This window comes from Arachis hypogaea, chromosome 10 (genome assembly GCF_003086295.3).
Source record: "Arachis hypogaea cultivar Tifrunner chromosome 10, arahy.Tifrunner.gnm2.J5K5, whole genome shotgun sequence".
NCBI classification, from domain to species: domain Eukaryota; kingdom Viridiplantae; phylum Streptophyta; class Magnoliopsida; order Fabales; family Fabaceae; genus Arachis; species Arachis hypogaea.
The window spans coordinates 104,478,972-104,494,270 of NC_092045.1; positions in this window are offsets into that span (position 1 = coordinate 104,478,972).

A 15,299-nucleotide genomic window follows, 5' to 3' on the forward strand; every position below is an offset into this window, starting at 1 on the left:
AGGATCTAAATTCATCAACGATAATGCATTCCAATTAAGTTCATTTTTAGGAAGCTTATTCTCTCCCCCCAATGTTAGAAATTTTGATTCCTCAAAATGACAATCCGCAAATCGGTCTTTAAATACATCTCCAGTTTGTATCTCAAGATACCTCACTATAGAGGGAGAATCATATCCAACATATATCCCCAATTTTCTTTGGGTCCCATTTTGGTGCGATTAGGTAGTGCAATGGGAACATATATCGCACATCCAAATATTCTTAAATGGAAAACATTTGGCTGCTGGCCAAAATCTAATTGCATAGGAGAGAACTGATGGTAACTCATTGACCTCAAACGAATAAGTGTTGTAGCATGTAAAATAGTATGCCCCAAACCGAGGTTGGGAGATTCGTTCTCATAAGTAAGGGTCTAGCAATTAATTGGAGGCGTTTAATAAGTGATTCTGCTAACCAATTTTATGTGTGAACATGAGCTACTGGATGTTCAACACTTATTCCATTAGCCATACAATAAGAATCAAAGACTTGGGAAGTAAATTCACCAGCATTATCAAGACGAATTACTTTGATTGAATTTTCTAGAAATTGTGCTTTTAATAGAATAATTTGAGCCAGTAATTTCGCAAACGCCAGGTTGCGAGAAGACAATAAGCACACATGTGACCATCTCGAAGATGTGTCTATCAGGACCATAAAATATCTAAAAGATCCACATGGTGGATGAATAGGTCCACATATATCACCTTGAATCCTTTCTAGGAATTTAGGAGACTCAAATCCAATCTTTACTGGTGATGGCCTTAAAATTAACTTCCCTGGCCTTGAGAACGTGCAACACAACAAAATTCACTAGATTTAAAAATCTTTTGGTTCTTTAGTGAATGTTCATGGGAGTTTTCAATAATTCTTCACATCATGGTTGTTCCGGATGACGCAATCGGTCATGGCAAGTTATGAATTCATTTGGGCTAGTAAATTTCTGGTTTACAGTGGCATGTGATTCAATTGCACTAATTTTGGTATAATATAACCCAGATGAAAGTGAGGACAACCTTTCTAATATAACCTTTTTATTTAAGTCATGAGTTGTGATACATAAGTAGTCATGATTTTTTTCATTCATAGTCTCAATATGATATCCATTTTGGCGAATATCTTTAAAACTCAACAAGTTTCTTAGAGACTTGGTAGACAATAGTGCATTATTTATTATGAATTTTGTTCCTCCAGGAAACAAAATTATAGCTCTTTCAGAGCCTTCAATCACATTGCCTGAGCCAATAATAGTATTAATATATTCTTCTTTTGGCACAAGATGGGTAAAATATATATCACTTTTGAGAATGGTGTGCGAACTTGCACTATCTGCAAGGCATACATCTTCATTATATATCCTGGCCATTTTCTTCAAAGACAAATAATAATAATAAAATGAGTAGTATGTACAGTTAAATTGAATACTTGATCGAAATTATTTTTCTAAGAAACGTGATGAGCGGATAATTTATACGCTTTTTGGCACTATTTTTAGTATGTTTTTAGTACATTTTAGTTAGTTTTTAGTATGTTTTTATTAGTTTTTATTTAAAATTCACTTTTCTAGGCTTTACTATGAGTTTGTGTGTTTTTCTGTGATTTCATGTAATTTCTGGCTGAAATTGAGGGACCTGAGCAAAAATCTGATTCAGAGGCTGAAAAAGGACTGCAGATGCTGTTGGATTCTGACCTCCCTGCACTCGAAGTGGATTTTCTGGAGCTACAGAAGCCCAATTGGCGCACTCTCAATTGCGTTGAAAAATAGACATTATGGGCTTTCCAGCAATGTATATTAGTCTATACTTTGCCCGAGATTTGAGGGCCCAAACTGGCGTTGCAAATCAGCTTCAGAATTTCCGGCGTTTAACGCCAGAACTGGCACAAAAATTGGAGTTAAACGCCCAAACTGGCACAAAAGCTGGCGTTTAACTCCAGGAAAAGTCTCTACACATGAAAGCTTCAATGCTCAGCCCAAGCACACACCAAGTGGACCCCGGAAGTGAATTTTTACGTCATTTACTCATTTCTGTATACCCTAGGTTACTAGTTCACTATTAATAGGACCTTTTGACATTGTATCTTTACCTCATGACACTTTACACGTTTCATACTGTACCTTCTATAGAATGAGTCTCTAAACCCCATGGTTGGGGGTGAGGAGCTCTGCTGTGTCTTGATGGATTAATACAATTACTACTGTCTTTCATTCAATCACGCTTGCTTTCATTCTAAGATATCACTTGTTCCTCAACTTGATGAATGTGATGATCCGTGACACTCATCATCATTCTCACCTATGAACATGTGCCTGACAACCACCTCCGTTCTACTTTAGATTGAGTGAATATCTCTTGGATTCCTTAATCAGAATCTTCGTGGTATAAGCTAGAATTGATGGCGGCATTCAAGAGAATCCGGAACGTCTAAACCTTGTCTGTGGTATTCTGAGTAGGATTCAAGGATTGAATGACTGTGACGAGCTTCAAACTCCTGAGGGCTAGGCGTTAGTGACAGACGCAAAAGAATCATTGGATTCTATTCCAACCTGATTGAGAACCGACAGATGATTAGCCGTGCTGTGACAGAGCGCGTTGAACATTTTCACTGAGAGGATGGGAGGTAGCCATTGACAACGGTGAAACCCTACATACAGCTTGCCATGGAAGGAGCCTTGCGTTCATGAAGAAGAAGACAGTAGGAAAGCAGAGATTCAGAAGATAGAGCATCTCCAAAACCTCAACCTGTTCTCCATTACTGCAAAACAAGTATTTATTTCATGTTCTTCTACTTTTCACAATTAAACCTGAGAATTATTGATATCCTAACTAAGAGTTACAAGATAACCATAGCTTGCTTCAAGCCGACAATCTCCGTGGGATCGACCCTTACTCACGTAAGGTATTACTTGGACGACCCAGTGCACTTGCTGGTTAGTTGTGCGGAATTGCAAAAGTGTGATTGCAATTTCGTGCACCAAGTTTTTGGCATCGTTGCCGGGGATTGTTCGAGTTTGGACAACTGACGGTTTATCTTGTTGCTTAGATTAGGACTGTTTTATTTTTGTTGGTTTAGAGTCTTTTATTTGAGTGTAATTTCATATTTTAAGTTTGATGTCAATTGCATGCTTTTGTTTTTCTTTTAATTTTTCGAATTTGCATGTTCTTAGTCCCTTCTTGATCCTTAAAAATTCTAAGTTTGGTGTCTTCTTTGTGTTTTCCTTTAGGTTTTCAAAAATTTGTGTGTGAATTTCTAAAAATTTCTAAGTTTGGTGTCTTCTTTGTATTTTCCTTTAAATCTTCGAAATTTTGCATTAATTTTCAAAATCATATCTTTTCAATCATATCTTTTTCGAAATAATTTTCAACCATATCTTTTTAATTGCTAATTCCAAAATCTTTTTAATCTAGTTTTCAATTTGCTTTGATTTTATTTTCTTTTAGTTTTCAAAATTTTATTTTATTTTCTTTTCTATTTTATTTTATTATTTTCGGTCATTCCTAAAAAAATTAAAAAAATTAAAATAAAATAATATCCGCATCATTTCCCTTTCTCCATCATGGACCTAAGTGGAATTGAGCAGTCCAGGAGGACTCTGGGGTCATATGCTAACCCCATTACAGCTGCATATGGGAGTAGCATCTGTATACCTCCCATTAAAGCAAGCAGCTTTGAGCTAAATCCTCAACTCATTATCATGGTGCAGCAAAATTGCCAGTATTCCGGTCTTCCACATGAAGAACCTACTGAGTTTCTGGCACAGTTCTTACAAATTGCTGACACAGTACGTGATAAAGAAGTGGATCAGGATGTTTACAGATTATTACTGTTTCCATTTGCTGTAAAAGATCAAGCTAAGAGGTGGTTGAATAACCAACCCACAACAAGCATAAAAACATGAAGACATTTATCAGACAAATTCCTGAATCAATTTTACCCTCCAAAAAGGATGACACAGCTAAGGCTAGACATCCAAGGCTTTAAACAAGAGGATAATGAATCCCTTTATAATGCCTGGGAGAGGTATAGAGGTATGCTAAGGAAATGCCCCTCTGAAATGTTTTCAGAGTGGGTACAGTTGGACATCTTCTACTATGGGCTTACAGAAAAAGCTCAGATGTCTTTAGACCACTCAGCTGGTGGATATATACACATGAGAAAGACAATTGAAGAGGCTCAAGAACTCATAGATACTGTTGCTAGAAATCAACATTTGTACTCTAGCAGTGAGTCCTACATAAAGGAAGAGGCCAGGGCATTAATTATTAATCCTAATCCTCAAGAACAAATTATTGAGCTTAATCAACAATTACTCCTTATGACAAAACAATTAGCAGAATTTAAAGAGATGCTCCCAGACACGAAAAATGCTAACAAGAATATGGAAGCACAATTGAATCAGACAAGACAGCAACTATCTAAACAGATAACAGAAGAATGCCAAGCTGTTAAATTAAGGAGTGGGAAGACATTGAATGTATCAAATCAAAGCAGCAGAAAGCTAAGAAAGGAACAACTGACAGAGGATGACCAACCAACTACCCAAAATCCCTCTGAGGACAGTAAGAGCCCAGAGAGGAATGATTCTGGCATTTAAACGCCAGAAAAGGGTAAGAAAGTGGCGTTAAACGCCCAATGGGTAGCCAATTCTGGCGTTCAAACGCCAGAAAAGGGTTGCAATCTAGCGTTAAACGCCCAAAAAGCACCCAATCCTGGCGTTCAAACGCCACAAAGGGGTTAGACACTTGCAAGTGCTGACAATAACCCCTTTAAGCAGGTTTCTCCAACCACTTCTGTAGGAAATAAACCTGCAGCAACTAAGGTTGAAGAGTATAAAGCCAAGATGCCTTATCCTCAGAAACTCTGCCAAGCGGAACAAGATAAACAATTTGCCCGCTTTGCAGACTATCTCAGGACTCTTGAAATAAAGATTCCGTTTGCAGAGGCACTTGAGCAAATACCCTCTTATGCTAAGTTCATGAAATAGATCTTAAGTCATAAGAAGGATTGGAGAGAAACTGAAAAAGTTTTTCTCACTGAAGAATACAGTGTAGTCATTTTAAAGAGCTTACCAGAGAAGCTTAAAGATCCTGGAAGCTTTATGATACCATGCACATTAGAGGGTACTTGTACCAAGAAAGCTCTATGTGATCTTGGGGCAAGTATCAACCTAATACCTGCATCCACTATCAGAAAGCTTGGCTTGACTGAAGAAGTCAAACCAACCCGAATATGCCTCCAACTTGCTGATGGCTCCATTAAATATCCATCAGGCATAATTGAGGACATGATTGTCAAGGTTGGGCCATTTGCCTTTCCCACTGACTTTGTAGTGCTGGAAATGGAGGAGCACAAGAGTGCAACTCTTATTCTAGGAAGACCTTTCCTAGCAATTGGATGAACCCTCATTGACATCCAAAAAGGGGAATTAACCCTGAGAGTCAATGAGGATGAGTTCAAGTTGAATGTTGTTAAAGCTATGCAGCATCCAGACACATCAAATGACTGCATGAGCGCTGATATTATTGACTCTTTGGTGGAGGAGGTCAATATGACTGAAAGTCTCGAATCAGAGCTAGAAGACATCTTTAAAGATGTGCAGCCTGATCTGGAGGTACTAAAGGAAATAAAAGAAATTCTGAAAATTCCTCAGGAAGAAGATAAGCCTCCTAAACCCGAGCTCAAGCCATTACCACCATCCCTGAAATATGCATTTTTGGGAGAAGGTGACACTATTCCAGTGATCATAAGCTCTGCTTTAAATCCACAGGAAGAGGAAGCACTAATTCAAGTGCTAAGGACACACAAGACAGCTCTTGGGTGGTCCATAAGTGATCTTAAGGGCATTAGCCCAGCAAGATGCATGCACAAGATCCTATTGGAGGATGATGCTAAGCCAGTGGTTCAACTACAAAGGCGGCTAAATCCAGCCATGAAGGAGGTGGTGCAGAAAGAGGTCACTAAGTTACTAGAGGCTGGGATTATTTATCCTATTTCTGATAGCCCCCGGGTGAGCCCTGTCCACGTTGTCCCCAAGAAGGGAGGCATGACAGTGGTTCATAATGAAAAGAATGAACTAGTTCCTACAAGAACAGTTACAGGGTGGCGTATGTGTATTGACTATAGAAGGCTCAATACAATCACCAGAAAGGATCATTTTCCTTTACCATTCATAGACCAGATGCTAGAGAGACTAGCAGGTCATGAATATTATTGCTTTTTAGATGGCTATTCAGGTTACAACCAAATTGCAGTAGATCCTCAGGACCAAGAGAAAACAGCATTTACATGTCCTTCTGGAGTATTTGCCTACAGAAGGATGCCTTTTGGTCTGTGCAATGCACCTGCAACCTTTCAGAGGTGCATGCTCTCTATCTTCTCAGATATGGTAGAGAAATTTCTGGAAGTCTTCATGGATGACTTTTCAGTATTTGGAGACTCATTCAGCTTCTGCCTTAACCATCTAGCATTTGTTCTGAAAAGATGCCAAGAGACCAACCTAGTTTTAAACTGGGAAAAATGTCACTTTATGGTAACTAAGGGGATTGTCCTTGGGCATAAAATTTCAAACAAGGGAATAGAGGTGGATCAAGCTAAAGTTGAAGTAATTAAAAAATTACCACCACCTACCAATGTTAAGGCAATCAGAAGCTTTCTGGGGCATGCAGGATTCTACAGAAGGTTTATAAAGGATTTTTCAAAAATTGCAAAACCTCTGTGTAATCTGCTAGCTGCAGACACGCCATTTATCTTTGATAAGGAGTGTCTGCAGGCATTTGACCTTCTGAAAGCTAAGCTGGTCACAGCACTAGTTATCTCTGCACCAGACTGGACATTGCCATTCGAACTAATTTGTGATGCCAGTGACCATGCCATTGGTGCAGTATTGGGACAGAGGCACAACAAGCAACTACATGTCATTTATTATGGCAACCGTATTCTAAATGATGCACAGAAGAACTACACAACCACAGAAAAGGAGTTACTTGCAGTGGTATATGCCATTGACAAGTTCAGATCTTATTTAGTAGGAACAAAAGTGATTGTGTACACTGACCATGCCGCTCTTAAATATCTACTCACAAAGCAGGATTCAAAACCCAGGCTCATAAGATGGGTGTTACTTCTGCAAGAGTTTGATATAGAAATAAGAGACAGAAAAGGGACAGAGAATCAAGTAGCTGATCACCTGTCCCGGATAGAACCAGTAGCAGGAGCATCCCTCCCTCCTACTGAGATCTCTGAAAACTTTTCGGATGAGCAATTGTTTGCTATTCAGGAAGCTCTGTGGCTTGCAGACAGTGTAAACTGTAAGACTCAAGGTTCTCCTTCTGTAACCATGGAGAGGAAGCATGAAAAGCTTCTCTCAATACAAAGTCAAACAAAACCCCCACATTCAAACTCTAAGTTTGGTGTTGGGGGGCACAACCAAACTCTAAGTTTGGTGTTGGGAGGTTCTAACATTGCTCTGAACATCTGTGAGGCTCTATGAGAGCCCACTGTCAAGCTACTGACATTAAAGAAGCGCTTGTTGGGAGGCAACCCAATGTTATATTTATTATTTTCCTTTGTTATTTTATGTTTTCTATAGGTTGATGATCTTGGAAAGTCACAAAATCAATTGAAAAAGCAGAAACAGAATGAAAAAATAGAAAGAAAAATAGCACACCCTGGAGGAAAACTTGCTGGCGTTTAAACGCCAGTAAGGGCAGCAAATGGGCGTTTAACGCCCAGTCTGGCACTATTCTGGGCGTTTAACGCCAGAAAGGGGAACCAGACTGGCGTTAAACGCCAGGAAGGGGCAAGAAGCTGGCGTTAAACGCCAGAAATGGGAACCAGCCCGGCGTTTAACTCCAGAATTGGCATAAAGAGCATTTTTGCTCGCCACTTGGTGCAGGGATGAATTTTCCTTGACACCTCAGGATCTGTGGACCCCACAGGATCCCCACCTACCCCACCACACTCTCTCTTTTTCACCCATTCACCAATCACCTCAACACCTCTTTCCCAAAAATCCATCACCTATCAAATCCCACCATTCTCTTCACCACTCACATCCATCCTTCATAAAAGCCCACCTACCTCACCATTCAAATTCAAACCACTTTCCCTCCCAAACCCACCCACAAAGCCCCCTCCATCTCCTCCATTTTCTTTTTCTTCTACTCCCTTCTTTCTTCTTTTGCTCGAGGATGAGCAAACCTTCTAAGTTTGGTGTGGTAAAAGCATTGCTTTTTGTTTTTCCATAACCATTTATGGAATCTAAGGCCGGAGAAACCTCTAGAAAGAGGAAAGGGAAGGCAAAAGCTTCCACCTCCGAGTCATGGGAGATGGAGAGATTCATCTCAAGGGTGCATCAAGACCACTTCTATGAAGTTGTGGCCAAGAAGAAGGTGATCCCCGAGGTCCCTTTCAAACTCAAAAAGGGTCAACTTTGATCAAAGGGTGGACCAAGTCCTCATGGATACCACTAAGAAAGAGGATGGAGCAAACAAGAGAGTCCACTCATGGACCTCAACAAAAGCAACCATTATCCTCCATGAAATCAGAGAGGAGTAACAAAGGCAAGGAAGAGACATTGAGGAGCTCAAGCACTCCAAAGGATCTTCAAGAAGGAGAACTAGCCGTCATCACTAAGGTGGACCCGTTCTTTAATTTCCTTGTTCTTATTATTCTGTTTTTCGATTTTTATGCTTGATGTTCTATCTATGTTTGTGTCTTCACTACATGATCATTAGTATCTTAGTGTCTATGAGTTAAAGCTATGAATGTCCTATGAATCCATCACCTCTCTTAAATGAAAAATGCTTTAATCACAAAAGAACAAGAAGTTCATGATTTCGAATTCATCTCTGAAACTAGTTGAATTAGCTTGATGTGGTGACACTACTTTTTGTTTTCTGAATGAATGCTTGAACAGTGCATATGTCTTTTGAATTTGTTGATTAAAGAATGTTAAACTTGTTGGCTCTTGAAAGAATGATGGAAAAGGAGAAATGTTATTGAAGATCTGAAAAATCATCAAATTGATTCTTGAAGCAAGAAAAAGCAGTGAATTCAAAAAAATTATTGTTATATATAAAAGGTGATCCAAGGCAAAAAGAGTGTGCTTAAGAATCCTGGACACCTCTAATTGGGGACTCTAGCAAAGCTAAGTCACAATCTAAAAAGGTTCACCCAGTTATGTGTCTGTGGGATGTATGTATCCGGTGGTAATACTGGAAGACAGAGTGCTTTGGGTCACAGCCAAGACTTATAAAGTAGCTATGTTCAAGAATCATTATACTTAACTAGGAGAATCAATAACACTATCTGAATTCTGAGTTTCTATAGATGCCAATCATTCTAAACTTCAAATGATAAAGTGAGATGCCAAAACTGTTCAGAAGCTACTAGTCCCGCTCATCTAATTGGAGCTAAGTTTCATTGATATTTTGGAGTCTATAGTATGTTCTCTTCTTTTTATCCTATTTGATTTTCAGTTGCTTGGGGACAAGCAACAATTTAAGTTTGGTGTTGTGATGAGCGGATAATTTATACGCTTTTTGGCACTGTTTTTAGTATATTTTTAGTACATTTTAGTTAGTTTTTAGTATATTTTTATTAGTTTTTATTTAAAATTCACTTTTCTAGGCTTTACTATGAGTTTGTGTGTTTTTCTGTGATTTCAGGTAATTTCTGGCTGAAATTGAGGGACCTGAGCAAAAATCTGATTCAGAGGCTGAAAAAGGACTGCCGATGCTGTTGGATTCTGACCTCCCTAAACTCGAAGTGGATTCTTTGGAGCTACAAAAGTCCAATTGGCGCGCTCTCAATTGCGTTGGAAAGTAGACATCCTGAGCTTTCCAGAAATATATAACAGTCCATACTTTGCCCAAGATTTGATGGCCCAAACTGGCGTTGCAAATCAGCTTCAGAATTCCCGGCGTTTAACGCCGGAACTGGCACAAAAATTGGAGTTAAACGCCCAAACTGGCACAAAAGCTGGCGTTTAACTCCAGAAAAAGTCTCTACACATGAAAGCTTCAATGCTCAGCCCAAGCACACACCAAGTGAACCCCGGAAGTGGATTTTTACGTCATTTACTCATTTCTGTATACCCTAGGTTACTAGTTCACTATTAATAGGACCTTTTGACATTGTATCTTTACCTCATGACACTTTACACGTTTCATACTGTACCTTCTACGGCATGAGTCTCTAAACCCCATGGTTGGGGGTGAGAAGCTCTACTGTGTCTTGGTGGATTAATGCAATTACTACTGTCTTTCATTCAATCACGCTTGCTTTCATTCTAAAATATCACTTGTTCCTCAACTTGATGAATGTGATGATCTGTGACACTCATCATCATTCTCACCTATGAACGTGTGCCTGACAACCACCTCCGTTCTACTTTAGATTGAGTGAATATCTCTTGGATTCCTTAATCAGAATCTTCGTGGTATAAGCTAGAATTGATGGCGCCATTCAAGAGAATCCGGAAGGTCTAAACCTTGTCTGTGGTATTCTGAGTAGGATTCAAGGATTGAATGACTGTGATGAGCTTCAAACTCCTGAGGGCTGGGCATTAGTGACAGACACAAAAGACTCACTGGATTCTATTCCAACCTGATTGAGATCCGACAGATGATTAGCCATGCTGTGACAGAGCGCATTGAACATTTTCACTGAGAGGATGGGAGGTAGCCATTGACAACGGTGAAACCCTACATACAGCTTGCCATGGAAGGAGCCTTGCGTGCATGAAGAAGAAGACAGTAGGAAAGCAGAGATTCAGAAGATAGAGCATCTCCAAAACCTCAACCTGTTCTCCATTACTGCAAAACAAGTATTTATTTCATGTTCTTCTACTTTTCACAATTAAACCTGAGAATTATTGATATCCTGACTAAAAGTTACAAGATAACCATAGCTTGCTTCAAGTCGACAATCTCCGTGGGATCGACCCTTACTCACGTAAGGTATTACTTGGACGACCCAGTACACTTGCTGGTTAGTTGTGCGGAATTGCAAAAGTGTTATTGCAATTTCGTGCACCAAAACGCTATACATAAAAATAATGTCATATACTAAAATTTTATTTTAAAACTTGACACATTTAATGATTTCAAAATTCATAAACATTAGTATTTCATTATTTATATACATCATATTTAAAACTTAATACATAGAAAATAAAACTTAACAATAAGTTCTTTACATTATTTATTTACATGGATACTTAACAATCCCACATATTAAACTATTCCATCATTGATCAAATGACCAATATTTCCTTCAGGATCCTCAAAAAAATCAGATACATCATAATGAGTGGTGGAATTTTCAGCATCATTTGAAACAAAATTCGTTTCTTTTCCTTTGTCGTCCTTTTTCAAAGATGCTTGATAAAGATCAACTAGGTGCCTTGGTGTACGACAGGTATGCGACCAATGGCCCTTTCCACCACAACAGAAACACTTATCCTCTGTTGATTTATTTTGCCCAATATTTCTTTCTTTATCTTACTTCTGGTGAGATCCTCTCTTTTGAACATAATTCATTTTCCTTCCATAATTTTTCTTGTTGCCAAAACCTTACCATTTACCTCTTCTGGGTAATAATTTGCCGCATTTACTTCAGAAAATGGGGCAGCTCCAGTTGGGTGTGCTTCGTGATTATTTAAGAGCAACTCATTGTTGCATTCAACAACAAGAAGGAAATAAATTAACACAAAATATTTTTTAAATCCTTTTTCTCGATACTACTGCTGCAGGAGCACATTCGAGGCATGAAAAGTTGAGAAATTTTTTTAACATATCATTATCAAATATCTTTTCCCCACATAATTTCATCCGTGTGGTGATTCAAAACATTTCCGAATTATATTCATTTATAGATTTAAAATCCTGTAGACGCAAGTGCGTCCATTCATATCGGGCTTGAGGAAGTATCACCATCTTTTGATGATTATACTTTTCTTCAAGGTCTTTCCAAAGATCTGCAGGATCTTTTAATGTGAGATATTCATTTTTCAATCCTTTGTCAAGATGACGACAAAGAAAAATCATGGCTTTGGCTTTATATATCCTTGTGGGATGCATTATTTTCAGCCTTAATGGTATCTCCAAGATCCATTGAATTAAGATGGATTTTGTAAGAGCCGGTTAATTAATGGCTAATTAACCCATAAATGAGAATTTATTCTAGAAAGCCAAAATTGTAATTTTTATGGCTTAATATGATAGAGAAAATTGAGATGAGAATTTCGGTACCAATTTTATAGAAATCGGACCAAGATTGGACTGAACGGGCCAAACCGGGCCAACCGGACCCAAAGTGGGCCCTTGGCCCAATATAACTAAACCAAAACCCTAGTTTTCAGCACTCTCTCTCCTCCTCACACTCTCTTTCACGCTGAAAATTAGAAGGAAGGGGGGAAGAACACTCTCTCAAGTTCTTTCTTTCATTTGATCTTCAAACCACCATAACTTTTGATCTAGAGCTCCGATTGCCGCACCATTTGTGGCCACGCGTTCACCATAGAGAACTCTACAAAAATCATACAATCAATCTTGAGGTAAGCCACGTTTTGTTCTTCAAATTTCCAACCTTATTTTTGAGTTTCATGAGCAAAAATGTTGAGATTTTGGGCTCTTTGATGTTATAGGACCCAACTCTCTTGAAGAAGAAGGTTAATCTTGTCTCCTTGGACCTTGGGTGTGGTAAGATTATCAACCCTAGTATAATTTGTTGTTCTATGATGTTTGGGTATTGAGATGTTGTGTATGGGTATGATGATTGTGGCTTAGGTTGTGTGTATGTGAATATTGGGGCTTGATTGAAACCTTGAAAAGTTTGAAAAGAGATTTTTGGTGGTAAAAATATGTGCTTGGAGGTGTTGAGACCTAGAGGGCTTGTGGACAAGTGGTTTGGAAGTGCTCCGGTTGAGCTTGGAAAATCGGCTAAGGTATGGTCTCGGTTTCTCGTATATAATATGTAATGTGGTGGGAAATACTTAGGCTAGAGACCCTAAGATAAACATTGAATTGTTGATGTTGTTGAATGGTTGAGATATATGATGTGGTCATATATGTGACGATGATTATTGATGCCTTGATGGTATGATGTATGAGAATTATGCATGTTGTGATATATGCTTGATGAGTAATTGAGGTTGAATTGTGGGAGACACCATGTTGATGGTGAGTATGATATTAAGTATGTGTAATGATGGTTAATTGGAAATAGTATTATTGGAAATTGGGATGAGAAAGTATGTAAGACATGTTTATGTGTTTGTCTTTTAGCCATTTGATTAAGAAGTGTTAAAATAGTGGGATGATGTTTTGTGAATTGTGGTGAAGTGTTGATGTGTGAGTTGAGGAGGCTTGATGTCGATTTTGATACATTTGATTGATTTCCAAAAAGGGTTGAAATTGGCATGTTTTGGTTGATTTTGAAAAAGGGTTAAAAATGGCTTGTTTTGAAAATGGCACTTTGTGGTTTTGTATGAAAACATGGTTTATGGGCATACTTTGACGGGACATAACTTGGACTACGGATCCCCGTTTTGTACCAAACTTATTTAGAAATAAAATTGGATCTGGGATGTCCATGCCATCAGAAGAACAGGCAGAAAACGATTTAAAATGAGAAAGTTATGTCCGTTGAAAGATTGGGAGTTGAATTTGTCAATTCTGCAGCTTTTAACTTAGAAAATTTTTAGCAGAATGACCCTTCGCGCGTAGGCGCAATTGGCGTGTATGCGCCGCTTTTCTAAAAGGCACCATCCACATGTGCGCGTGGCGTGCGCGTGCGCGTCGATGTGATGCACCCAATGCCCAAGCCATTTTTCTGAGAGTTGTGCCAGTTTTGTGCTTGGGGCACAAATGTACCCGCGCGTATGCGTGGCTGACGCGTACGTGTCGTTTGTCTATTTTTCAATCCGCACGTCCGTGTGTATGACGCTTGCGCGTCGATGAGTTTTGTGGCCATCCACGCATGCGCGTGGAGTGCGCGTACGCGTGGCCCTATTTTCATCCCAAAGTTGATTTTTGAGTTTTAAAAGCCAAATTTCACACTTTAAAGCCTCCGATCTCACCACTTGTGTCTCAAATCATTATGATATGCCTAGAAATGAGAAAATGAGCTAGAGGATGTGGTAACTTGCGAGTGAAGCAAGGGAAAAATGAATGATCAATGAGGATCAAAGATGATTATATGAGATGCGGAGGATGGCGGTGGAAGTGCTTGTTATGCCATGGGCCGAAGGGCCGTAATTGTTAATGAATTGGCTGGTTATGGATTTAACCGTGAGTCGGATGGCTAGATTATTACCGTGTTACGGCGGAGCCATAATTATGGCTAAGTATAAATGCATATATGTTGTTGAATGAATTGTGAATGTTTGCACTTCCACTATCGGAGATGAGAATTTCTCTGGGAGGAAGCAGTGGCTAGCCACCACGTGCTCCAGGTTGAGACTCGAAGCTCTTTTGACCCTATGTCGTCAGGGTGGCTGGGCACTGTGAAAGCCCCGGATGAGCTCACCCCCATAAATATTCACCAGTAAGGGTGATGGATATGGATCATGATTATGATCAAGTTTATATTGAGTATAACTCGAGTTGGGGAGACACGACAGAGGGACAGTCCAATGGTTAGCTACCAGGACTTGTCGGGTTGGCTCTATAACCGACAGATGATATCATCAGCCATTAGGGACATGCATTCATCATATGCATACTATGTGAATTGTTTGAGATTGCCTATTTGACTGCATATTACTTGCTACCTATCTAAATGCATTATTTGTTCTTATTTATATATCTCTTGTCTGATATAACTGTGTTTGCTATATTATACTCCTGCTGGTGGTTGAGAGGTCTGAAGAAATTGGAAAGGGAAGTATTAGTTAGACTGAAGGATCTTTAGTCAGATGCCCTTTATGGTTTATCTTGTTTATAAGCTTTGATTTTATCTGGAGGGAGTTCTAGGATTGCCTTCCGCTTTTCTCTATTATTATATATTATATATGTGGAAGCTGTTACCATGCTGGGAACCTCTGGTTCTCACCCATGCGGATTTTGTTATTTTCAGATGCAGGACGTGAGGTTTCTCGCTGAGGCATGCTGGAGACTTCTGGATTAGCGAAGATCCTTTGTTCTCGGGACTCTGTTTTGATTTTATGATTTTTCTTAGATACTTTATCTCCATTGAATAATACAAACTGTGATGACTCCTCTTATAGGAGATTTTGGAGAATAGGTTCTCTGTC